This window comes from Calypte anna, chromosome 8 (assembly GCF_003957555.1).
Source record: "Calypte anna isolate BGI_N300 chromosome 8, bCalAnn1_v1.p, whole genome shotgun sequence".
In the NCBI taxonomy this organism is placed as follows: domain Eukaryota; kingdom Metazoa; phylum Chordata; class Aves; order Apodiformes; family Trochilidae; genus Calypte; species Calypte anna.
Genome location: NC_044254.1, coordinates 563,682 through 586,014, shown reverse-complemented (window position 1 = coordinate 586,014; position 22,333 = coordinate 563,682). Strand labels below are relative to the sequence as shown.

Here is a 22,333-nt window from a genome sequence, read left to right as displayed (position 1 = left end):
CCTTTAGCAGTAAGGTTGTCTCTCCAGCCACAGCCAACTCCAGTTCTTCCCAGCCAGCCCATGGCCCCTTTCAGCTGCTCTGAGCAAATCCTCAGCTCTGGGTTTGGGGCATGAAGAGCTTTTTGCAGAAAAGGCAGTTGCAGGAGAGGTGCTGTGTGACCTTGTGTCACCTTGCACAGAGGGATTCTCCACCGTCCCATCCCTTCCACATCCACAGGGTGTGTCCCAGCAGCCACTGGCTTTGTGCAGAAAAGCCCTGAAATCGTGGAGCTCCCCTCTTTTCCCAGGGGTTCCAGCCCTGCAGGCAGGTTCCTCTGGGAGGCACAGAGCTGGATTGCTCCCTTGCATTCAGCTTTCTGTTCTTAAGGAATCACTGGCACATGAATAGGATCTTTATCAGACCAGGTTCATCCAAAGGACAAGGCCATATTAATTGTTTGCAGAACTCTAGCAAATAAGCAGTGTTCCCCGGGTTCCTTGTTTGCCTGCTTGTACTCCTGTGGCCAACCAAAGCAGACACCACAGAGCTGGGCAGTGGGGGGCTGATGGACTTTGGCAAGTGCTGGCCCATGCCCAGCTTCCCAGGTGGTTTGACCAAGCTCTGTGGAAACAGCTTCTGGCTGGAGCCTTTGCATTGTGTATATTAGGAGGAAAAAAGGGAGTGCCTCTTGCAGCTAGGGGTCTAAATGGAGAGGGGAGAGACCTGCTGTGAACAGGGTTGTGGGTTTTTTTTTCCCTTTGAGGCCATTCCTATGCTCTGGAGTTAAGGTGGAGAAAATGGATTGCAATAATGGAGATAAAATGGAAACTGGCTCCCTTCCCAGGCAAGGAACTGGCATCCCAAGGCTTAAGGGATGGAGTATAAGGGGCCAAAAGCTATATGGCTTTCTGGTGGCTCAGGCAGTGACAGAGGGCAAGGCCAGGGCTCTCAACACCTGACATCTCCATTGTCCTGTGCTAAAGCTGATCATCTGCCTGGAGAGGTGAGAAAAACGTACAAGCATCTTCCTTTGTCCCCGTGCAGACTGGATGGCCAAAGTCCATTCTTATTCCATCCAGACTGCCCTGCCCACCCATCACAGCTCTCTGGCTGGATGGATTTTTGCTGGGGGGGAGCTCCAGGGTGCTGGGGCTGGAGGCTGAGCCCATGGGACAGGCAGGGTCCTGCTTGTCCTGCCTGCAGGGTGACAAGAGCCAGCAAGGATGCTGCTTCACCAGGAGGGCTCATGGCTGCAAAGTTCCAATCTGGTACTAAATTTAACCCCCCAGATGTAGCATCTACAAGCCCAGAGAATAGCCCAGTTCCTCATCTCTGGCAGCTGGCTCTGGCCAGCCCTCCCTTTGGCAAGGAAACAGCTTTTGTTTTCCCTGGATTCTGGGCCAGGCTGGAATAATACCACCAGCACCCCCTCCCTGTCCCAGCACAATGAAGCAGAGCTCGGTTCCCAGATGTGCAGGAGGGAAGTGCCTGATGCTTCCCTCCAGATGTGGGTAGCAGGGAGCTAGAGGCAGCCTGGGGAGAGGGCTGGGGAGTGGGCAGTGGAGTTTTCCTCTGGAAAACCTCTGGATCTCACTGCTTGTGGCCAGGGGAAGTGGTTTGGGCTGCCCTGCCAAGCTATTCAGCTGCTCTGCATCAGCACCAGTGGGCTTCTCAAGTGCTGCAGCAAGGCAGTGTCCCCCCAGCAAAGGTGAGGATGTCTTCCCTCCTAGATGTGTCTTCATCCCTGAACACCTCTTGGTCTCCATCTTCTTCTCCTGAGGAACACCACTGGCACTGGACTCGATTAAGACCCCTGCAGGCAACCTGACAGGTCAAAGCCTCATCACCAAAACAGCCTCATCACCAAAACAGCCCCATCTTTCTGCTCATCACAAACGTCTGGAGGACAAGAGGCCACATGAAACCCTCCTGCACATGAAGCCCCGTGCCCAGGTGACTCCAGGTGAGCCCCAGGTGAGGCTGTGGCCACATGGGATGGAATTTGGAGACTGGAGCCTGTGCCCCTGGGGTGATCTCAGCCACGTTTTATGTTCAGCTGGCCCATGAGAAGTGCTTGTTTGGGCAGTGCCCCAGCAGAGGGGTTCAAGCAGTGCAGGAAGGGGCTGCTCAGCTGCCTCTCAGCCTGCCAGCCAGGCAAGGCAGAGCCCCTGCCCCATGACCTGGCTTGGCCATACCTACCCGGTGGAAAATTCCTGCCCCGTGGGCAATGTTCCTTCTGCCTTTATTTTTAAGCAGCTGGCTAAGGATGGAGCTAACACAGGGAGATAATAGCTGCTGACAGGAGCCTGGCTGCTAATTGGGTTTTTGCCTGGGCTTACATGATATTTATAATTAAAGGAAGGTGGGAGGGGGTTTGCTGGAGGAAGGGGACAACAAGAGACAGATGTGATGGGAGAGGCTGAGCTTGCAGCAGGGCTGAGGCTCTCAGAGGAGGTGGCAGGAAGGGATGGTTAGGGCAAAAGGCAGCCTAGAGATTACTCATGTCCATGACACTGGTGTGGGGTCCCTCCCAAACTGTTGGGGAGGCTGGGAACAGGGTGTTCTCACATCAGGGATGGAGATCCAGACCCTACGTGGCCAGAGCTCATCCATCCCCATGAGGTAACAGTGCTGAGCACTGGGAGAGGTCACCTTGAAACTGGGGATGATCATGGAAGCTTTCCAGAGGGTCTCTGCTCTTTTCCTGTCCTTCCCTTGTCTTTTTCCATCTTTCCCTTTCTCTTTCCCTCATTTTCATGCAGCAGTACTGACCACCCATGGGCCCAGAGCTCACCCTGTTGGGATGGATGCTCTGCTGACCCTTTGCAAATCCAACTATTTATTTCCAAAGCTTCCCTCCCACCCACCCCCCAAAAAAAAACCCCAAAACAAAACAGAAAAAAAGAATTTGAGGTGCTTTTCTTTGGCTCTTTATTTACAAGGGAAACACGTCCACCAGAAAGCAAAACAAAACAAAAAAGCCAGGCAGGAGGTGTAGGTTAACTTCCAGCTTGAAACTATTTCACTTGCCATGAAGGAGCAGTGCAGGTGTCTCAAGCCAAAGATGTGCACAAGTCTTTGCAAGAGCAGACCTTGCAGCCTGTGTTCCCAAACATGTAAATACCTTTGAGGGAAACCTTTGTCCTGGTGGCAACCCCAGCCTGTCTCAAAAAGAAATCTGGAATAAGAATAGAAAGATTTAGACATACAAAACCAACCTGACTGGAGAAGGGCTGTACATAAAGCAAATCAGTGAGCAACGTCCAGAGCCCTGGGGAAGTGCTGGGTTTCTGAAAGCTCAGGATGGGTGATGTTACACAAAGAGAGTAATTCAGGGGGGCCTCCAGGTGTGGATGGTCCTATGGATGATGCTGCTCCAGAAAGCAAGGGAGAGAAGATGTTTCCTACTAGGCTGTAAAGCCAGGGCTGTCCTCCTGCCCCTGGAGCTGCATATTGCAGGGTGTATAATATGCATATTGTGAGCCCTTATTGGATGGGCTCACATCTGCACCAGCACCTGCACATCTGCAAGCCCTCATCTCCCTCTGCCCTGCTCTGCTGGGGTGGGGGCACAGAGGGGCTCTGGGTGGGGTGTGGTGAGCCCCATCCTCTGTGTGCCCGGGGCAGGGGAGGTTTCCAGGCAGGGTCTGGGGGTAGCAGAGCTCTGTGGTGTGTCTGTGCATGGCCCAGGGAAGGAGGGAGAGATCTTCCTCCTTCTACCTCTTCCTCCAGCCCTGTCTGCCAGCTGGGGCTGCAGCATCCTCTGCCACACAGGGCACAGCTCTCCTGGCACCAGGGTTTGTCAGGGATGCTCAGGGTCCCTGACTGACTCACCCCCCATTTCCCTGCACTGGCAAAAGGTTCACAAACCACCCAAGGAGCCTGAGCTCCAGGGCCTGATTCATCCCAGAGCGGATGGCTGGGGCTCTGGTGTCACCTGAGCAGCCTGGTGCCACAGTGTGGAGGAAATGAGGCGTTTAACCATCCCACTGCCTCTGCTTTATGTGCAGAGATGTGAAGAGTTAAACAGAGTTCAGAGGAGGGAAAGAACTGAAAAAAAAACAACTGGGGCCAGCCCTGGGATGGGATGGGAAGTGTGTCCAGGGGAGGAGGCAGAGAGGGAGGGAGGGTACAAAACCAACTCCCACTTCCAGGAACCCTCCCAGCAGGGGATGTGGGGCAGGGAGCTGGGGAGCATCAGGCAAGCACTGCCCTGAAACTCAGCCCAATCCCCCTCCTGGGAGCTCTCCCCATCCCAGTGGCTTCTGGGGGTGCCAGGGCATGGGGCTGATGGCAAAGGGGGAGAGGGGGGCAAAAGAAGGACCGAGGGGCTTCTCCCCAGCTTGGGGACATGTGAGGGGACGCTGTGGGGTGAAGGCAAAGGCAGGGTACCTGGGCCTTCTGGCTTTGGCTGTGTCCTCTGGGTGGGTGGGAAGGGGATTTCCCAATCCCTGAGTGATATTAATGAGGTTTCTGCTAACAGCCTCCAGGTGAGGCTTGGGGACACCTGGGGAGGTATGAACGGGGGTGAAGAAAAGGCCACCTGGAGGATGAGAAGTTCTCAGTGGGTGGCGATGGGGTCCCCACAGTGCAGGGACCACTGCAGCCCCTGCCCCCAACCTGATGGGTTTGGATGGGTGGGCAGAGGAACAGAGGGGCCCAGAGGGGATGGGAAGAGCATGGCAGGGGACACACAGAGCCTCCCCACACCCCACCCCACACCCAGGTTTCAGCAAATTGGCTGCACTCGATTTCTAAGTTCAGTCTTCAGCTGAGATCAGGGGACAAACAGGACTTGGACTTTTTTTTTTTTTCCCCTGCCCTCAGCTTCATTTCTCTCCCAGAGGAGGAGATGGCTGGGGCAGGCAGAGCCTGACTGCTGGAAGTGGGGTGGGCTGGGTGCCACCCGCCAGTTTATTTGTATTTTTAGAGTGTGCTGCAGGCACGGGGTCACCGGAGTGAGTGAAATTCCACCCTGCAGCAGCTCCCTGTCCCTGTCCCTGTCCCCATCCTGCTCCTTGGGGACGGGCTGCAGGCAACAGCTGAGCCAGGGCTCAAGTGTCCCTGCAGTGCTGGGCTGGGGGGCAGCCAGGATGGAGGGGGGTTGGGGGCAGCCCTCCTGCTCTGACCCCTCCTGGAAGAGCCCCAGGGAGTGGGGGTCTGGCTGTGCAGTGCTGGAGACCCCCTGGGGAAGGGCAAAGGGTGCCCGGGGCTTCTCCTTCAGGAGGGGATTCCTGGGGCTTCACCTCAAAGGAGCTGGGGATGGGGAGATGAGACTGGGGCAAACTGGGGAGGAGACTGGGCTGTACTGTGAGCTGGCATTTTGTTGAGTTAAGAGCTGAGGAAAGGGGGGGACACCAAGACAGCCAAGGGGAAGGCGTGGGTTTGCACAGCACAGAACAGACCTTGGGTCTCCTCTTCTTCATCACCAAGAAATGAGGTGTCCCCAAGGGAGCATCCTTGGGCTGAGTGCTGAGTGAGTCAGGCAAGTGGCTGTCCCACCTCCTGAGTCACCTCGGGCACTGCTCTGCATGCCAGCAGCATCCTGGGGCAGAGGGTCCAGAGGGTGATGGAGTCACAGCCCCCATGGGGGAGGAAATCATCATTTTATGAGGTAAAGCTGAGATAAAGTGAGACACTGACTGACCCAGCTGGGAAGTGTAGCAAGAGATGCTCATGGGATGAGCAGAGAGTGTCAGAGCTTGGCTTTAAGACAAGTGCTTTGCTTAGGGATTAGGACAAGCAAGATGTACTGAGAGTCATCATCTGAGAGCTGCTCCTAGAGAGGTGAGAAACCTCTTCCTCTGCTTTTCCTGCTGCTCTCCTCGGGGGTGGTTCCCTCTGCTTGAGCCTCCCCAAAGTCAGGCATCCCTCAGCTGGGGTGTCCCGAGCACTCAGGGTGTCCCAGCTGCTTCCCTCCAGAGATTCACCTATAAGATCCCTGTGGTGCTGGGATGCTGCAGGCACACAGAGCAGCAGAGAAGCATCCCTGGGCCAGAGCTGGGGTGCAGGGGGGGTTGGTCTGAACTGGGAGCAACTTGTCACCTGGCAAAGGAGGGGACATGGATTCAGTTGAGTGGGGAGGGAGTTTTCCAGCTCCATCCTCTTACTGCTCTTGCTGGGGTTTTTTTTTTGCCTTACAGACTCCATTGCTGTTCTCAGGAGACAGTCACATCTGGCACTGCTCCCCTGCAGCTGGATTTACAGGGTAGGCACTGCAGAGCCCAGGGATCTCCATGGATGAGGTCTGGTTTATTTGCAACCACAAAAAGTCAGTGGCTTCCCAGCACTCTTGGGCTGCTCAGAGGAGACCCTGTGGTGGTTCTGCTGCCAGGGCTTCCCAAGCCACGTGCTGGTTCCCAGGCCCAGCACAGTCCCCTGAGAGGCATCAGGGCATTTCAGTCTGCTCCATATAGGATTGAATCCCTTAGGACTGGGCCCCTAACATCCCCCTTCTGTGGAACAGGGAGCTGCCAGAAATAATGCCAAGCACGTGGCACACACCCGGAGGTGTTATTAATATGGGGTTATTATTATTATTATTATTAGGGAGAAAATTAATACTAAGCATCTATTAGCCTGGGTGGTTTTAAAAGTTCTTTTAGCAAGCTTTTTTTTTTTTTTTTAAACAGCTCTCAATGGTTTCCCACTTGCTCCACAGCTTGCCTGGTGGTATCTTCATTGGGACACTTAAGGATGCAGTGGGGTGCTTGGCTGGGCCAGAGCTGGACCAGCCTGTGACTTCCAGATGTCACCTCTTGTGCTGAAGCATCAAATGCCCAGGCTGCTTTCCACGAGCTGGAAAAGGGGGTGACCTCATTTGCCCTGAAGATGCAAGTGTGGCTGGCACGTTTTCCCACCTATTTTTGTCTGCTCCTTGGAGCACACACATATCCTTGCTCTTAAACAAGTGCTGCTCTCCTCCTTGCAAACCCCAGGCTGGATTTCTGCTCCTGGGAGGACGTGAAGGTCGCTATGGAGCACCCCACCTAAAGGTGACAGATCAGGACTGGGGGAAACGGGACTCTGTTGGGCTCTGCTGGTTTTGGGGTGAGTGCTGCAGCATTTGCAGGAGGCTGACACTGAGCTGGATGTATAAACCTGGCCCGGGGCTTCCCTGGGGCTCCTGCTCTGTCTCCTCACATTTCTGCAGAGGGGAAACTGTGGCTAACCTCACTGAAAGCACAAATTAGTTGGGTTTTGTTGGGTTTTGGGTTGTGTGTGTGTGTGTGTTCAGTCGGAACAATAAAACATCTGTTCCAGAGCCCAGCAGCTGGAGCAAAATGAAATGAATGACGTTAGCATTAATTATCCTCCAGGATGGGGAGGCTGACGAGAGAATGGTGCAGATTTCCTTAGCACTGAATAACAAATGAGAACAACAGCTTGGCTAGGTAGCTCGTGTCCCTGGAGGGGCTCCAAACCCCCCTCTCTGCTCCAGCCCTCACACTGGGCACCCACTGCTGTGCACGGCTCCTCTGTACCCAACATCAGCCACGGGGTGAGTGGGGGAGATGCTTTTTTTGCAGCCATGGGAGAATCAAACCCATTTTTTTGTGAAAAGAGCTCATGGATACAGTGGTGGCAGAGCTGCACCAACCCCACATAAATACCTTGATACAATATCAAGGTGCTGTTCTTTGGGGGGGCTGCAGGGCTAGATGTGCACCCTCTTCTTGTGGGTCAGCCCCAGCTGGGACATCATCATAGAATCAGTCACAGGATCACAGACTGCTTTGGGTTGGAAGGGACCTTAAAGGTCATCTGGCCCCATTCACTCCACCTGTATGGTCAGGGACCCCTCCCCCAGCCCAGGGTGCTCCAAGCCCCATCCAACCTGGGCTGAGACACTGCCAGGGATGGGGCAGCCACAGCGTCCTTGGGCAACCTCACAGTGAAGAGTTTCTTCCTAATGCCTGACCTAAATCTTCCCTCTTCCAGTTTAAAGCCATTGCCCCTTGTCCTGCTGCTACATGCCCTTATAAACAGTCCCTCCCCAGCTTTCCTCTAGCCCCCTCCAGGTGACAGGGCCATGGTCCATGTCTGGTCCCTGGTGGGTGCAGGCAGCAGCCTGGAGCTGGTGATGCAGCACCACGTTCCTGGGATACAGAAAGGGGCTATTAATGGGGAGAAAGGAGCTGGAAGGGGGGACTGGGAGGGGGGGAAGAGGGATGGAGCACAATGGCTCTGATTTGTTGGCAGTGGCAACCTGCTGTCCCTGGCAGGACCTCAAAGCAGCTGTGGAGTGCCAGCCCATGGTGATGGTTGGGGCGCGTGATGCGGGGCGCCTGACCCGGGCACCAGGCTGGAACAGGGGCTGCCTGCAGGGACCCCCCCTTCTGCAGGGACCCCCCCTTCTCCTCCCCACACAGGAAACCCACAGAGGCTGCCACGGACTGAGCACTCCAGGGACACGGGGGCTTTGTTTCCCAGAGCTGTCCCCAAGCCCACCTGTCCCCCCTGCCATGCCTGGGTGCGTTTTACCCAGGATTGGACAACCCCCCCTCATCTCATCCTGAGCAAGCTCAATAGACAAAGGTTGTTTCCCCACATCCTGGTAGTGCAGAGAAAAACTAACCGAGGGAGAACTCAGGAAAATCAGCAGGGAGTGCTGTTTGTGTGAGCTGCTCTACACCTGCAGAGCCAGATGCCTGAATAACTTCATGGGAAGCTTCAGGAAATAATCTGAGCTGCCACAGCACTGAGGGCTCTAAAATAGCTTTTCTCCTCCCCTGGGAACTGTGAATTTTTAGGTCTGACAGCTTCCAGCACCCCATGGGTGAGGTGACAGCTGCTCATGGCACGGGGCAGAGATGGGGGAAAAGGGGGCTGGGGGGGTCCCACTAACTCCAGATGTGTTCATTGCAATTTTTGGAAGGGAGGTGAGTGTTTGGGGTGAGAAACCAAACAGGGGAGAAAACCTCTTTGAGAATAACTTGTTCTGAAAAGCTGACAGCACCAAGCATCCGTTTTGTCTGGATTCTTCCTTGAATGCCATGAGCATCCCCACGGGACACTGGGTTCACCAAAGTGTGTCCTGGGCTCTGTGTCTGCTCACCTGCCTGCATCACCCACATCACCTGGAAAAACCCTGCTGAGAAAGCCCCTTGCTTGCTTGCCTGAGCCCTTTTACTCTAATCCCTGACTGTCCTTGGTCTCCAGCCTTGGTAAGTGCAACACCCTGAGCCAAAACCACCCTGGGTGTCACGTCTGATATACATCTCTCTGCTCCCAGCCTGGGCTCTGCTGGTGCTCCTGCTCTGGCCTCTCCTACCAGAAAGTGGAGTCCAGCTGGGAAAACTCCCAAAATCCTCACTCAGACTTGGCAGAATTAAGAGCACAAGTAAAGGAAGTCTGGGGTTTGAAAAATATATAAAAAAAAATAGATCACTTTGTCCCGAAGCAACTGAACTTCCCTCAGTATGTCTATTTTTTTGTTACTTTATGTACTGTACTTCAGCCTGTTTTCTCAAGCCTTACAACAGCAAGTGTGTCGCCATCCTGTTTGCCTGTCCCCTCCCTCAGTGACATGCTGAGCTGGCTGATTTTGGGTAGGTCTGGCAAAGCCATTCATTTCCTTCCCAATATTCAGCTCTTAGGGCTGCAGGATAATAGGTACCAGTGCTGGAGGCTGAGCTGATGTGCTGCAGGGAGGGAAAAGCTCCTTGGGTCCCTGCCTTCCCCAAAGCTCCCAACTGGTGGTGACCCCCATCAGCTGAAGCACTGGGCAGCCAGGGAGGTGTCCAAGTCAAGAGGTTGGGTGGAAAGGGGAGAGACCTGGAATGCTGCAGGCAAGATGAGGGGAAGGGGATGGATTTAATGAGAAAAAGCTTTTAGCCCCCTGCCCAAGGCTGGGTTAGGGAAGAGGTTGTCAGCCAGACACAAACCATGGTAATCCCTTCATGGCAGGGTGAGCAGGGCTGCCCTGACTCCCAGCACCTCTTCCCCTCCCAGCCTGGCAGCAGAAACAGCCTGGAGAGATGCTCCAGCTGCAGGGATGGAGCTGAGGTCCCTGCACCCTGCCTGACTCTGCTGAGCCACCCCTGGGCTCTTCCTGCTCTGTAATCCTAAGTAATAGGAGGCAGATGCCCAAATGTCTCCTGAGGAGCTGGACCTTAATCCCTACCTCCTGCACTGGGGCTCTGGTTCCCTGGAAGCCCTCAGGTCTGCAAAGACTGAGCCTCCCAGGCATCTCCTTCCCCTCTCCAGGGAACAATGTGCCCTGGGGACACCAGACAAGGAGCCAGCAGGGCATCCAGCAGCCACCTATGGATCATCACCCCCAGGAGGCTTTGGAGAGGTGGATGGGACAGGAAAGCTGCAGGAGGAGCATGAGGAGTGTGCAGTGAGGCTGCTTACCCAGGAAAGAAGAGGTGAGGTAGAGCCTCAGGTTGGGGAAAAAAAAAAAAAAGTCATAATAACATCTGCATCCCATCTCTGTGGGGGTTTTGTGTGCTCTGCAGGGCTCCCATTCAGCCCTCCACCCAAAACCTGGACTGCCTGGGGGGGCTGAGGGCTCTCCTCCCTCTCGGGTCCCCTCACCCCTTCATTTCAACACAGCCCTCCACCTCTGGCTGTTTGCACAGCTCAGAATGTCCTGAGCATTATCAGTGTTTGCACTTTTGCCACTGTTTGTGCTGGTTGCACTTTAAGGGCAATAAAGTCAAGCTTTGTTTGCTTACAAGGAAACTGTATTTTTTTTTTTTTTCCTCATGAGACAAACCACTGCTTGCCTCAAAACATGGCACAACCACCCCTAAAACATGGTGACAACCACCCTTCGAAGCCCTGCACCTGCCCAGGTGTCTGGGGACAATGTCCCTGGAGGAAAAGGGACAAACAGGCCGTGTCCCTGCTGTGCACCATGCCCTGCCTGCCATGCTTCTCCAGCTCATGGGGCTGAAGCCAGCATCCCTCCCTTTCCTGGCTTGCTGGCCATGCTGCTGGTGATGCAGCCCAGGGCAGAGTTGGCTTTCTGGGCTTCTCAAGTGCACCTTGCTGGCTCCTGGTGAGCTTCTCATCAACCAGCACCCCCGAGGTGTTCTCCTCAGGGCTGCTCTCCATTCATGCTCCACCCTGACTCTTATTTATTCCTGGCCTCTTGATCTAGTCAAGCACGGGCTTTCCCAGCACATCACTCCTTGGGCAGAACATCTCACCCACACCCGGTGCTGCTGGGATGGGTGCTCAGCCTCTCAGGGTGCTGCCAGCTCTGCCACTGCCTCCCGGAGCCCTTGGTCCCTCTCCAGCATCCTCCCCGTGGGGCAGAGCCCCTGGCACACCCTGCTCCCTGCAGACGGGGCTGCTGGAAGGGTGACAGCAGCTGCCCCTGCTTCCTGGAAGGGCAAAGCTTCTTGCAACCGATCCCCCCGTTACCCTGAAGGGTTTTTTGTGCCCCGCAGGGGGGGGACACAGACGGTGCCTCCGGGAGAAGCAGCTGCCACCTATGGCTCAGCACCAGGAACACGCAGTAAACAAGGAGCCTGCTGGGCCCCCTGGCTCTGTGGGGACAGCCCGGGGCTGGCAGGGGACAGAAAAGGGACAAACCACACAGCTCTGCGAGGGGGGTAAGCTCTGGGGGGAAAAAAAAAAAGAAGGTAGGAAAAAGAAGAGCTGTGGAACAGGCAAAGCTCTGGGCTGGAAATAACGTCAGTGGGCAAGTGTCCCGGCCCTGAAATACTGGGCAGTGCCTGGTGGATAATCCTGCCCTCTCCTGGACACCACCTTCCTGTGGGAAATACCCTGGGTTTTGATGTGTGTGTCCCCCTCACCCCTAAGGGATGCAGCACTGGGTGTCTGAGGGGTGCAGCTCACCCAGGCCCATTGGGCATCTCTGAGCACGTTTAGGATGTGAGCCTGCTCCTTGGAAAAACACGGAGGAAATGCAGTGATGCTGCAGGCACACCAGGGCTGAAGCCCTGAGGAAGAGTGGGGCACAGGTAGGAGCCCCACAGGCTGCTCAGTGGGGAGGAGCACAGTGGGGATGAGATCCCACAGCTGAGGGATGCAGCCACGGGGGCAGGGTGGGAGTGCTGGATTGGGGTCACCCTGCTGGGGTGGCAGGGACACTGAGCTAGGGACAACCCTTGCTTCCCTGCAGCAGACTTACACTGGACACCCCAGCACCTTCACTTGGGATGGGAATAAAGAAAGGATGAGGTTTTGGGGTGTGTCTGGAGCTGCTGTGGACATCCCTGCTCACCCCAGAGGCAGCAGCCGTTTGCAGCACCCACCAAAGAGCAGGCACCTTTCCTGGGAATGGCCGTGTTTCATCCATGGATCCAGAGCCACTTATGAAATTACCAGGGCTAGACAAATGGCAATTTTTGTTTCAGCAGACACGCTGCCCATGAGGCTCCCTGCAGGAGATAAATCTCTGACCCAGTAATTGTATTTCTCCTCCCTCCCTGGCTTCAAATAAATGGAGCTAAAGCGGTCCCAGCTCTCCGGTGGTGAGAGATGGGATGAAAGGACAGGGAAAGGGCAGCCGAGTGTTCTGGAAGGTTCTGAGGGCCTCCTGAGAGGTGTCAGCATGCACCCAGGTGCCTCCAAGATCATGCACTTCCCTCCTTCCCACACCCATGAGATGATCTGCTGAGGATGGAGAGATGGGCCCAGCCAGAACCAGCCCATTTTGTGGCTCAGTACTCGGAGTAGATTGGGAGGATGCTTGATCCATATAAAAGCACAAGATAAGGGGACTTGGGGTATGTATGTGAGAGAAAAGTGGGGGAACTTGATTCAGACTCATGCTGTAAGCAAGATTTTATAGGCTCAGTATAGGCTATAGGGTTTTAAAAGGCTTTTGAGGGTATCTTGTCCCCAGGTCTAAACATCTTTGAGCTTTGCTTTCAATCATAAAGAACTCATCATGAATTGCCAATGCAAAGCTTTACATAACCCTGCCTAGAACAGGGGTTAAATTGGAGAGGTTTAACACAACTTCATGTTTTCCTGCCTTTCTGAACACTTGGCAATTGAAAGTTTGGTCCCTGTGTGTTTTATCCATAAAAAAAGCAAACCGGTCATGTTTGTGGAGAAGCAGCATGGGACCAAGGACAACATGACAATGGCTGCAGGCCTCAGGGCTTGCTTGGTTTGGCCACGCTGGGTAACTTCTCATGTTATCAAAGTTCTAGAAAGCCCTTCTCCAAAAGCAACACTAAAAATCATACCTGTGTTGGCATCCTCTCCGTATCAGTCAACAAGACGTGAGCATCAGTTTTCAGCTCAGCGGGCAGCCACAGTCTCTGCTCCCTCTTCCTCCTCCACGTGACAAAAATTATTCACATTCTTCCCATCTATTAGCCAGCCCTGCGTCGGCTGAAGAGCAGATGCAAGTCTGGCAGGCAGTCAGAAAAACACTAAATGAGCAAGTTTTAATTCTGCTTCCCACAGCCGCTCCGTTCTGCAGTGCTTGCAAGTGCCTGGTGTAACCACCCCCTGGCTGTGTGCAGGGATTCAGCTGCAGAGGAGATGGGAACAGAACCTCCAGTGAACTCTGCTCCTGATGGGAACAGAACCTCCAGTTAACTCTGCTGGGAGCCCCGGGGAACACAGGGACGAACTGGGTGCTCTGGAGAACTTTCCCTGTTGGGAATCGAGATGCTCCAAGCACCGCAGCTGCTGAGCCAAAGGTGCCCCTGGGCAAACCCTTTCCTGCAGGAAGCACGGGTGTTTGCTAGGATCTGAATATCCATGAGCTCCGCCTGCTTTCCAGCCCGATTGGCTCTGTCACCCATCCTGACTTCCCAGCTCCTAGATGCAAACACGCCGTGTCTGCCTGACAAGGACCCAAAGAGCCGGAGAGCATCATGGAGACTGTCAGGACACCCACCCCATTCCCCCAAAACACAGCCCGGGATGGCACAACGTGCAGGAGCACCAAGTAAAAGATTTATGGCGTGAAAAGGAAAGGATAAAGACACTTCTTCAATCAGCAGCTGCAAAATTCTTGAAAAAAAAACCCTGCTCTTTTTTTCCCCCCTTTTTAGATGACTTATATAGTTCTCCTAGAGAGAGGAGGGTGCCTCCACTCTTACCTTGGCACCTCGCTGTTTTATGCCTCTCCCCGGGTACCCTGTGCAGCTGCAGACTGATTCTTTGGGCTGATTCTCCATCCCACCAGGCTCAGGACAGCACTGGGGGCTTTGCTCATCCTCCCAGCCCAGCCCTGCAAGCTGCCCGGCACAGCCACCCTGTTCAGGCAGGCCTGGCATGCCCAAAGCAAAGCTGTTAGCAAACAAAACCAGCCAATTTCCTCATCTGCCAATGATTTATCTGCAGAAGGAAAAGCTAAGCTCAGCCTTGACATCCTGCTTTTTATTCTGCTGGGTTTCCCAAGATGTTCAATGAGTGTGGCCAAGGTCAGGCCACAAATCAGGGCTCAGTCAGCCCCAGCGTGCAGGAGCCGCCCCGCTGGAGGTTCCTGAAAGTGATTTATTTTTCGCCTGCTGTTTCCTTATTTTTAGTGCATTTGCTGGAGTGCTCATTACCTCCAAAGAGCTGATTTGGGACTGCCTGTCCCCACGCTCGAGGGCGGGTCGTGGCCTTGCAGGGCAGGATGGTCCTTGCCACGCACCCTGCGGTGGGGCTGGAGGATGCCCAGGGTCTCCAAGTGATGGAGGTGCCTTTGCTCTTCCAAGTGCTACCCTCGAGCAGCCAGAGACCAAGGAAAGAGCTGCTCTGGCTTTTGCTTTGCCACAGAATAAGCCTCCAGTCTCACCACAGTCAGCTTTTGGCTCTGCCAGACCACATCCCTCCTCGGTACACAGGGAGCAGCCAAAAGCCCAAGGGGGTGGAGAGGAGCTCCACATGCTTGTGGAACCAGAATCGCTGGGAACTGGTCCCAGGGTCATCCTGGTGGGGTCCATCAAGCCATTGGCCAAGGAGGAGCAGGGGGCACTGTCCCAGGAAGGGTCAGTGAGAGGTGAGAGCCACCTGCCCAGCTCCTGAGTCACTGTGAGAGAACTGGGACGGAAATGAGAGGCTGCTGGTGCAATGAAGGTGCAGTGGATACCATACAGACCTTTGATCCCATCTTGCTTCCAGTTCCTGAAGGCAAACGGTCTGGCAGACACCAGTGGGACCTCCCTCTGCTGATCAGCTTCTCCTGATCCTGGCTGGCACATAAATTACACTCGATGTCCTAGCTGTGGACAGCAGTGTCCAGGTCACCAGGGCAGAGCTGACATCCTTATTCTGTCCTTTCTGTGTGCCTGCAGTGGAAGGAAGGGATTGGGAGTGACTTCTTACCCCAGGAGGCTGTGCCATCCCACAGGATGCTGGTGACTTCACCAATGTTCCTTAAAAGGCTGAGCAAACCAGAGGCATCTGGGGTGCTAGAGGCAGGCAGGGCTCAAGGCAGGCTGCTTGCTCCTTAATGCTCTCTTGCTTTATGTCTTGAATGGATTTCAAAGCTCTTGGCACCATCTCTGAAAAGCCACAAAAACCCAGCCCTGGAAAAGGACTGTAGTTAGAAAAGCAGAGGCTTTATCACTCCTCTGTGCTGGAGGATGGCTGAGAAGAGGAGGCCCAGGAAATGAGGGTGTATTTCATGTTGACTTTGCTATTTGGTGCCATGCCAGAGTATTCAGCAGTGGGGGAGGAGGAGGAGATTATCTTTTCTCAGAAAAAAAGACAAAAAACCAAACCCAAACTAAGTCACTCTGCCAGGGAAATGTCCTCTGAGATTTAAAAGCCAATGGAATCAATAGTCACAGTTGATGCTCTGTGGAGTGCCCTGCCCTGAGGTCACTGCCCCACAGTGAGGGAATGACCATAACCAGCCCTGCCCAGCTAACACCCTCCTGGGCATATTATTCATCCCACAATCCTGATGGGAAGCTGGGTCCTCCTGCCTTTGCCCATCCCTACAGCCCTTTGCATCCTGTTAGTTTCGGGGATGTTTTCTACTGCCAACTGTCTGCATCCTATAGCCATATAGCAGATCCTATACGCTGTGCCTGAATCCTCCTTCTCACTCAAGCCTGAGTGAGCAGGTGCCTGGGAGGACCAGTTTGCCCAGTGAATACCACAACAAGCCCAGAGATAACCAGCACCTGCCCTCTCTCTGGCTCATGGGTAAGCAGAGCAGTGAGTTTGCTGGCTGGAGCTCTATCCTGCCAGGAGCAAGCTGACCTGCAGACCCTGCCTACCCCCCCTGTCTGACACCAGCCATGCTCCCAGCTCTGCTTCCTGACCTGTCCTGAGGCCTCAGCTGCTTTTCTGTCCCCTGGTGGGGATGGTGTCCATGGGTGGGATTCGGAAGGGCTGTAAGGGCGTTGGAAGTTACAGCCTCCTCCTCCTCTGGCTGTGTGCTGGAGGAATGCAGAGCTGGGAAGCAGTGGTGGTCCTGGTTATCCATGCCAGGGGTGTGCTGCTCAGATGTTCTGTGTCCTGGTACAATTCAGTGGAATCAATGGGAAGGGCAGATGCTGAGAAGCAGATGGGGGCAGCAGGGCACAGGAGGAAAAAAAACCACCCTAAAGTCTTTCCAAGAAATGACACCTATTTATCAGCACAGCCCTCCCCAGCCCCATCCCTGCCGAGGGACGATCCCATGTAACCGGATCCTCGGGAGCTGTAATCCCTGGTGCAGCTGCAGCACAGGCCCTGGCTGGGAGAGCTGCCACGGGACGTCCCGAACTGCTCCGTGCCTCCAGGCCACGGCTTTCCTCACCCTACACAAACAGCTTGTGCAAGAAGCCCTGGGCTCAGCCTCTCCCCGGGGTGGGGCAGCACCAGCACCCACAGGACATGGTGCCACCCCACAGCTCTGGCTGCAGTCCCACCAGGAGCTCTGGCCCCCCACTTACCCACACGGTGCCTGCACCATCCCACCGTTCCTGCTCTTCTTCTGCAGCCTCGGGCACCACTTTTGCAGCAGCTGTTTTCTCCCCGGTGCCTGGAGCCAGGAGGGCGTTTGTCCCGTCCTCCCCTTCAGCCAGCGCTCTGTCCCCACACCCACAATAGGGACCAGGGGAGAGTGACACTCCTGGAGGCAGCTGCAAGGTGCTCAGATGTCAGGAGAATCCCATCTGGCAGCCACTTCCCTGCAAGACACAAGCTGTGAGGTTACCTGGCCTCCTGCTTTCCACCCTTTGTCCTCAACTTCCTGACACCCCATAAGGATTTGGTTGCATTAAGCCACCACGAGCCTTCCTGAGCTGCAGCAGGATGGGCATCACTTCTCCACATCTGCAGAGCAGCCGTGAGTCTCCACCCATCACCAGGCACTGCTGCAGCTCAGCACAACTGGGCAACACCTTACCCTGCCTTCCGAACACCCATCCCAGACACCAGGGATGGGCACTGGGCCCGTGGACATCCCCAATACCTCTGTGCTCTCATGCACACCTCAGCAAGCTCGTGATAAGGTGACCATGCCAGGAAAGACCACATGGTGTGTAATTATTGTTTTGTTAACTGCAGTAACAAGTAGTCCTGCAAGTAGTCCTGAGAGCTGGAGGAGGCACAGGGACCAGCAGCTCAAGTCCTTCAGTCAAACCCCCTGAAACCCAGTGTGTCTGGTGGTTTTACAGGTCCCTTCCAACCCCTGATCTGTGATTCTGGGTGGGGGCAGCAGGCTGGGTATCAACCACCCCCCGGCACCCCTGGCTGTTCACCAGCCCCAGCCTCTGGCTCTGCACACACCGTAGCACAAACGGGGGGAAGGGGGGATCCCAACACCCTCGGAACAGGCAGAGCCTGAAAAGCTGGGGTTGGACCCCAGGAGGACAGAGCTTTGCTTTCCTCCATCTGCTGCCCCTCCTTCCTCCTTCGTCCCAGCCCTGCAAAAACCGCTGATCAGCTGCGGTTAAAAACAAGGCTTCCTTCAGCAGGAGTGAGATTTTTTTCTTTGCTTTTCTCTCTCTCTCTCTTTTTTTTTTCTTTTTTTGGTATGTGTTTTGTGCTGGGTTTCTTGTTTTGTTTTGCATGGGGTGAGCTGCCTTACTGCGAAAGCACCAGCGCTGCCTCCAAGCCCTGACCCACGCCGCCCTCCCAGCCCCGAATTAAAAACCCAGGCGGGGTGGGGAGGAAGAGGAGGAGGAGGAGGAGGTGGCAAAGGCGCCGTTCCTTCCCTGCCCCTCCGAGCAGCCCCGGCCCCTCGCCCCCCGGCACCGGAGCCCCCGGCCGCTTGGCAAGGAGCGGATTGGCCCGGCTGGGTGGGAAAAGGGAGCCCAGTTCCGTGTTACTGGGCAGACTTGGGAGATGGTTTTTGGGAGGGGGGATGGAGGGAGAGAGGGAGGGACACACACAACGCAGGCGCCTGCGTGGGGAGGGGAGGCTGTGCGGGGCTGCTTGGGTGATGCTGGATCCCAGTTCGCTGGGACTGGCGTCAGCTGCTCTCTGTCTCACCACACGATTTGGGGAACGGCGATGAGGAGGGGGGGGACACGGTGACACCTCCCTCCCCGTGGGCTGAATGTCCCCATTGTGCTGGCAGGGAGGAGGGGGAAGAGCGGCCACCCCCCCCTTGGCACCTCCCCGGCACCCTGCCAGGGCAAGGGGGGCACCCCGGGAAAGCGGCTGTGCTCCCAGGGGGGTAATTGGGGGGAGAGAGGGGGAAATAGGAGGGGGGAAAAGAAGGAAAAAACAAGACAAAAACAAAAAACCCCAAACAAACCAAACCAGGGTTTGGAAGTAGAAAATGTCACCGTGCGGAAAGGGGATTGAAAGGGAAAGGGAAAATAGAGCCAAGCCCTTTGTCCGCTGCACTTGGGCAATAAAAATGGCATTTTTCTCAAGGAACAGAAAAAAAAAAAAAAAAAAACCAAACAAAAACCACATCCCTGTCACTGCCCCAAAATGCTAATTCCATCCCCAAAGCTGGGTTTGCTCAGGTGGCTGCTCCTGCACGGGGCTACCCCGATGCCAGCAGGGATGTTTCACTTGTGGCCCCAAATGCCACCACTGACAGGTCCCTAGAGCTACCCTCATGCTTCACCACTGGGGCTGTCCCCACATTTCTCAGCCCCCCAAACTGACCCTTCTCCCTCCTTGCCTTCAGGGGCATCTGCACCCACTCCAGCCAAAAGCCCCGGGCTCACCTGGACATCAGCTTCTGCATCACCAGGATGGGCTGAGAAACCCCACAGCTCCTCAGAGCTCCCATGCACCTCGACAGCACAAAATTCAACCTGGAAGCAGAAGGCAAAAAAGCAAATGGTAGCAAGAAAGGATTTTTTTCCCCCTTATTATGTGTGGAAGTCAAGGCTCCATGCGTGGAACTGAGGAGGGTATTTGGCCCCCAAAAGTTACCTTAACAATCAGAAAAAATAAAAGAGATTTTGGAGTTACGTTTCAAAAAGCATCCAGATGGCTTCAGGGGTAGCTGAGGCTGGTAGGACCCTTCTGTTGGCCTTCAAGTGACAGCTTGTGGGGCTGGCACAAATTCATCTTTTTTATATCTTAATTTTGCTTGTTTTGGTGCAAATCAGAGTCCATCACTCCAGGGAGAACATAAATGGGCTCATGGGGCTGGCACCATGGAAGCAAGCAGGACTCACTCTGTGCCAGTGACAGGGGAACCCATCATGGTTCCAGTTTTCTGGCACTTTTTACGTGACTCCTGCATTAATTAATGGGCTCTGACATGGGGAGGAAAGGACATTCCTGCAGGTACAGCACTGCTGGGGAACATCTCACATGGAGCAACGTGAATGCTTGTGCAGAGACCAGCACATCACAGGCAAGGGTGCAGAGGGCAACTTCCACCCAGGGGAGACCACCCAGGACCCACCACATCCCCTCAAGGAGCTGTCTACCCCTCCAAGGACTTTGCCCCCCCAGGGAACACACAGGGCTGCTGCAGGGCAGCATCAGGCACCCTCCTGGTGGCCATCAGAGAGGGGATGGGGTAGGTGACCACAGCTTGGAGGCCAGCCTGGAAGATGCAGCCCTGGGCACCCCTGAAAGCCAAGCAAAGCCCAAGACAAAAAGCATTTGGAGAGCCTCACTCATTAGAGAAGAGACTGAGGTGTTTTTCACTCGTGTGATGTGAGCCTCTATTCATGGTTCCTCATTAGGACCAAGCGACCTGTGGACCTATCCCAACATTGGGCTGGCACTATCTGTGCTCCTATCAGTTTGAAATTGCCCACTGGGCAGGTCATTCGAGAAAATAAATAAAATAAAAAAAAAAAAAGTAAAAGCAAGGCCAATGCAATTATAAACCAGGTCCTTCCTTGTGTTCAGCCTCAGCACAATTGACACTCTCCTAGGGTGCCCCAAGACCCTGACCTGGGCCTTCTGCCCTCTTCCCATTCACTCCACAGTCTGGCCAAAGCCAATACCAAGGGATTTTAATTAAAACTTCTTTCCAACCACAGCAGTGGGCATTTTGTCTGTTAATTGCAGAACAGACAGACTCTCAGTGAACCAAATGACTGTCCAGTCGGGCAGGGTACCCCTTCAAAGCCAAGGGCTGGGAAGATGAGCTCCAAGCACAAGCAAAGTCTTTCATAGCAAGAACACACACAAAACAAGATAAACAAGATGTGAATGGTCATCATCATCATCATTAGGAGGCAAAAATGAGAAGAACATTTTCTTCTGCTGGGTAGGGGGAGAAACTGGGCTCGGAGCCCATCTCTGCCACGTTGGAAAAACAAGATGGGAGAAGGACAACCACATCTGACCCTCACACCTATGGCACCACTGGAGCAGCCAGGATGGTGGATTTGCTTTGCACTCTCTCGACTCCAACTTTTTCTAGGGAAAGGACAATCAGATTTGTACCCACTGTTCCAGTGGAGGTCAGGGTGGCTCTTGCCTTGAGGATTTTCATGCCAATGGAGAGCCCTTGTCGTGAGAGCCCAGCAGAGTGCAGCTGCATTTTGTATCAGAGTGCTCAGGCAGTTCAGGAACTGTGTGAGACCAGTGCATGGTCCAAAGCCCTTCCCTGTCACCTCCAGGAAACATGAAGTCCTATCTTATCATATATGGTTGCGTATCAAGCTCAAAGACCTTGTCCTTTATATTGCTGAGCTTCATATCATTGTTGTTGTCTTGCAGGCCAACCAGTTCTCTTTTAAAAACACCTATAACTTCCTCTATACCCCTGACAAGCCCCAGCTCTGCCCCATCCACACATGTCAATGCTATTCCTCTGCTTTTTTGTGGTGGTAATTCACAGAAATAATAAACAAGAATGGCCTGGAGAGCTCCAGGGGAAACCTCCACTTCTGCTTGATATTTCCCCTTGCAACCTCAGCCATGGCCACCTGATGTGTACTTGGGCCAGACCTACCTTCATCTCCTGCTCCAGCCACACACAGATCATTTCTTTCTTTAAAACCTACTGTAGATCTTCCCTGGAGGTAACAATTTGGCTTCTCTGCTGCCATCCAACCATCCAGAGCAAGGACAAGCAGCTTTGGTGAGGATGCTGGAGGTGAAAGGAAACCTTCCAGCTCTGGGATTTGTCTCTCTGGACACAACCCCAGGCAGCCCCTGGGTAGTCCCTGTGACTGCTGATGAAGGACCCAGTTCCATCAGGATGGAGCAGCCTGCAGGAACCCTGTCCCAGCCTTGCCAGCACAAGAGCCTGACATCCCCTACAGCCCTCCTGGGCCAGACACCCCCCCAGCTCCCAAACACACCTCCTGTGAGCTGTCCCCTCATTAGGCTGATTATAATTACCTGCCCACCTAATTGCACCCTTTCCTTTAGGGAGAAGCCAGCTCTGAGATGCAGCTCCCACAGAGCATCAGAGATCTGGCAGTGAGCTGGGAAGCTACTGGTAATTAGGGAGATATTTTTATCACCTACACTGAGTGCCTTAAATCAAAAGAGAGGCTCTAGGCATGCAGAAAGCTGGGGTGTGCATCTGAAGCTTGTGCTCCTCACCATTAAACACCATCAGTAGTGGCCAGGAAAACCCCAGCTCTGCCTGCCATGCTCTGCAGGGGCTGTAGCATCAAACAGGACGTGAGTCCAAGGGTCTCATGCTTGGTTTGCCTGCTCAGCACTGAAACCTGACTTTGCCTGTCAGGGGTAGCACATTAAAAACCACATGTTCTTGAGTGACAGCACAATAAAGCCCACCCCAGGAAGATAACAAGGCCCCTCATCACTGTTTCTAGGCATGGAATATGCTGCAGAAAGCTGGATCTTGGTCTTTCTGCCCTCCAATCATCACTTGCTGTCTCCTGGAAAACAGTCCCAGTGTATTTGTAGTAGAAGGATGTTGACCAGAGGATAAAAACAAGCTGGTAAGGAAAGTTCTCACTTTCAAATGCTACAGCTTTGCTGTTTGGAAACTTTCTCTATTTCATGTTCTCCTTCCCAGCCAATTCGCTTTTTGTTTTGTTTTGTTTCAGTCTTTACAGCCCCAGCCAGGCTCTGTTG

The 22,333-nt window shown here is 54.2% G+C and overlaps 2 long non-coding RNA genes across 5 annotated transcripts; one reads left to right on the top strand and one right to left on the bottom strand.

Moving 5' to 3' along the window:
- The first annotated feature begins 1,507 nt into the window (after nt 1-1,507).
- Nucleotides 1,508-7,127, top strand: LOC115598652. Of its 2 annotated transcripts, none has more exons than XR_003987809.1 (3): nt 1,508-1,943; nt 6,124-6,188; nt 6,613-7,127. It is a non-coding gene; the product is annotated as an uncharacterized LOC115598652 (long non-coding RNA). The 2 variants fall into 2 exon arrangements; XR_003987808.1 differs by having other exon boundaries at nt 1,508-1,954.
- LOC115598651 lies at nt 2,897-16,491 on the bottom strand. Of its 3 annotated transcripts, XR_003987807.1 has the most exons (4): nt 16,183-16,491; nt 15,009-15,198; nt 13,156-13,322; nt 2,897-3,158 (listed from the first exon to the last, which is right to left on the bottom strand). It is a non-coding gene; the product is annotated as an uncharacterized LOC115598651 (long non-coding RNA). The 3 variants fall into 3 exon arrangements; XR_003987806.1 differs by lacking the exon at nt 16,183-16,491 and having other exon boundaries at nt 15,009-15,343; XR_003987805.1 differs by lacking the exons at nt 15,009-15,198; nt 16,183-16,491 and adding an exon at nt 14,023-14,165.
- Between the last annotated feature and the right edge of the window lie 5,842 nt (nt 16,492-22,333).